General features: G+C 33.0%; 1 long non-coding RNA gene across 1 annotated transcript; it reads right to left on the minus strand.

The window, feature by feature from the left end:
* Positions 1–1,640: 1,640 nt before the first annotated feature.
* Positions 1,641–3,475, minus strand: LOC132746685 (uncharacterized). Its single transcript, XR_009628022.1, has 3 exons — positions 2,817–3,475; positions 2,291–2,462; positions 1,641–1,806 (listed from the first exon to the last, which is right to left on the minus strand). It is a non-coding gene; the product is annotated as an uncharacterized LOC132746685 (long non-coding RNA).
* Between the last annotated feature and the right edge of the window lie 446 nt (positions 3,476–3,921).

Below are 3,921 nucleotides of genomic sequence, written 5' to 3' on the forward strand. Positions count from 1 at the left end.
ACAGATATTCTAGTCTATCAAGTTATAGACTAGGTAAAATAGATCATTCCTATCAAATTGCATACTGACCGCGTCCATAGATCTCTCTCCACACTGAAACAACTTCCAAATGTACAAATATACCAGCACGGAAATGTACCAAGCTATTCCATACCATATCCTTCCCGTGAGTATATAGGCACCAGGACTCTCGAAGAATTGATAGTCTCGATCAATAAATACTTCACCACTGTCACACAACAATCCATTTTCTGAAAAAATATTTAATTCCATGTGAATGTTATTTAGAAGTCGGCGGCGTACTATACAGATTTTTTCAAAAATCTTTTATAGGAACCCAATTTTCTGAAAATGGAAATTACCTTGCCAATATTTTGTGTTTACAATATCATTCTTCCTGTGTCATTTATATGAATAATTAAATGGAAATTTGTGTTTAATTTGACGGCGTTGAAAGGCATGCTCAGGGAAATCAACAGAGTGTATATATGAAGCTACCCACAACGGCGAGAAAAGGTGTTTATATTGATCGCGAAACTGTAAGAAAGTTTTTGGATAGAAAAGGAAATTGATTAATGCCATCTTTTTGACAGTTTTGATTTTATATAAGTGCAAATAAATTAACCAATAAAATCCAGGAGAACGGTATATCACACTGTGCAATGGAATTTATGCAAATTAGCAAGGGGCCATTTGATTAGTTGACTTGGTGATACATTGTTTATCTGGCATTACACAGCTGTCAAAACATAGCATTGATCAAGGTTGATCGTCAGCATTATTTTAAGACGGTTAATGTTTTTTTATGAGATTATTTTATTTATAACTCTTGAAATAAAGATGCTATAGTAATGGAACTTGTCATGCATGATGTGAGTATTGACAAAGGAAAATTATCCTAAGTCTAGAGTAGACATCATTTATAATACAAAAAAATAATACAAGTACATGTACTTAGAAACTATAACAATAACAAGAGCTGTCGGAGGACAGCAATGCTCGACTTTTCGATATAGTTGTCACAAGGATGTTACAATGAGTATAAAAAGGGCTGTCGGGGGACAGCAATGCTCGACTTTTCGATATAGTTGTCACAAGGATGTTTCAATGAGTATAAAAAGGGGCATAAATATGTAAATAAGTTAATCATAGTTATAGGACCTGTGCCAATCATGTTAAAAAATCACAGTGATTGAAAATGTATGTTAAGTTTCATTCCATTCCCTTCAATAGTTAGGGAGATACCAGCTAACAAGCAAAAAAAAATAACCATGAGTTTCATCGAGTAAAAAATATTTTACTGCACCAAAACTTTAATCTGAAATCTGGAAGGGGACTCAAGGGCGAGTAGGACAGCTCTCTATATACTTCGTGTAGTCGAGCTAAAAAAACTACAACTGACAATGCCTATCAAATGTATACTTTATTCATAAGTAATATAATAAAATTGTATTTTGTAAGTAAACATAGACAGGGAATGGAACCCTAGTCTCCAAAATGGCCGACAGGATACTCACCTCTATATTCATTTGGCTCAAATTGCACAGGATTTCAACCAAACTTGTATTTTGATTTTATTATGATTCATTATCTTTATTATGATTTACTATATAGCATCAAGAGCAAAGGTTTACCTTATGACACGTATCTTTCTTCACACTGGAACAACTTATTGTTGTACAAATCTGCCAGCACATAAATGTACTAAGCTATTCCATACCATATCCTTCTTGCGAGTATATAGGCACTGGGACTCTCGAAGAACTGATAGTCTTATCCACTTCCGCTTCATCACTCCTCCATGGTCTGAAATATCACCAGGGTTTACAAAATAACATTCTAATCTTATAATGTTAATATTTATCATGTCTTTACAAATTACTTTTCAAGTAAGCAGGTAATTATCAATGTTTCATTGGTTTTATATTATATGAATGCCCATTCTTTATTATATGGCAGATAAAGGCCGTCAAATGAGTTTCAGGGTAGGGCAAGTCCATGCCTAGTAGAACCACTTACCTTCCAGTCTAGCTAGCTAAAAGACTATCTCCAATAGACAATTCCTATCAACTGTATACTAAATTTATAAGTAATATGATAAAACTGTATTTTGTAAGTAAACATAGACAGGGAATGGAACCCTAGTCTCCAAAATGTCCGACAGGATACTCACCTCTATATTCATTTGGCTCAAATTGCACAGGATTTCAACCAAACTTGTATTTTGATTTTATTATGATTCATTATCTTTATTATGATTTACTATATAGCATCAAAGAACAAGGTTTACCTTATGACACGCATCTTTCTTCACACTGGAACAACTTATTGTTGTACAAATCTGCCAGCACATAGATGTACTAAGCTATTCCATACCATATCCTTCTTGCGAGTATATAGGCACTGGGACTCTCGAAGAACTGATAGTCTTATCCACTTCCGCTTCATCACTCCTCCATGGTCTGAAAAATCACCAGGGTTTACAAAATAACATTCTAATCTTATAATGTTAATATTTATCATGTCTTTACAAATTACTTTTCAAGTAAGCAGGTAATTATCAATGTTTCTTTGGTTTTATATTATATGAAGGCCCATTCTTTATTATATGGCAGATAAAGGCCGTCAAATGAGTTTCAGGGTAGGGCAAGTTCATGCCTAGTAGAACCACTTACCTTCCAGTCTAGCTAGCTAAAAGACTATCTCCAATAGACAATTGCTATCAACTGTTTGTTGAACTAGCTGATTTTTTTTATCTCTTAAATAGATGATACTATGCATACAAAAAATCCTTAAAGTATAATATTGTAAAATACCTAATTGCTCCATCATGCCAGTTTCCAACCAATAATACACATGCAGCTATCCACATCATCACGTCTCCGCCACAATGTAGAACTAGAACACCAACATCTTCTTTCCAGGGGGTTTCCAAAAACACAAAAAAAAACACAAAACATTAGAATAGGGGAAAAAACAAACAGTTAAAGAACCTGGCAAGTAGATCTGTAAAACAAAAATATAGGTATTAGAGCAAACAAATACAGGCATTTCAAAATCTAATTTATTATTTACATAATTAAACATATCAAACATAATCATAGTACACAAATTCTAAATACACAAGTCATAGCATAAAAAGAGTAGGTTAAACATGAAGCAAGAGGTCTAAAGGAGATAGGAAGCATAAAACAAAAATAAAAAAAAACATATGATTATTTTATTGGTGAAAAAGATACAAATACATATCAAATACAATACTCGAGTATGAGTATATCAAAAAACCGCGGGCGCATCACGTAGCCTGGCCAGAATCACATTTTATAACAACAACCATCAACAATAACTTCTACTCAACACATTACTAACTACAGGGGGTACAGGGATAACGTACATAAAGATTTTTTTATAAATCGCGAGTATATAAAAAAAAAACGCGGGCGCATCACGTAGCCTGGCCAGATTCACATTTTATAACAAGCATTAACAATAACTTCAACTCAACACATAACTAAGTAACTTGAATAACATATATAAAGATTTTTTATAAATCGTGAGTATATCAAAAAACCGCGGGCGCACCATTTTTTTAAGCATTTTGTTTTTGACAAAAAGTTAAATTAATCTTAAAAATGAAAATAGATATATCTATAATTTTTTTTCGGGGCACCGGGTTTCATTTTTTGATTGGGGTTAACCCCTTTACAAGGGAAAGGGTTGGAAAATTTTCCCAAAAACCGGCTTTAAAATTTTAATTTAAAGGGGAATTTTTATTTTTACAAACGTTTTGGGGCTTTGGGGTTTAAACATTTAAAACCCAGGGAATTAAAAGCTATGATATATCACATCAAAAATTTGGGGAAAAATTTTTACAGTGAAAACAATTTTGCTGACGTTTTTAAAAGCATGATACGTGTTTAA

Source organism: Ruditapes philippinarum, unplaced genomic scaffold, assembly GCF_026571515.1.
Source record: "Ruditapes philippinarum isolate M1 unplaced genomic scaffold, ASM2657151v2 ctg5626_1_1_1_1, whole genome shotgun sequence".
NCBI classification, from domain to species: Eukaryota; Metazoa; Mollusca; class Bivalvia; order Venerida; family Veneridae; genus Ruditapes; species Ruditapes philippinarum.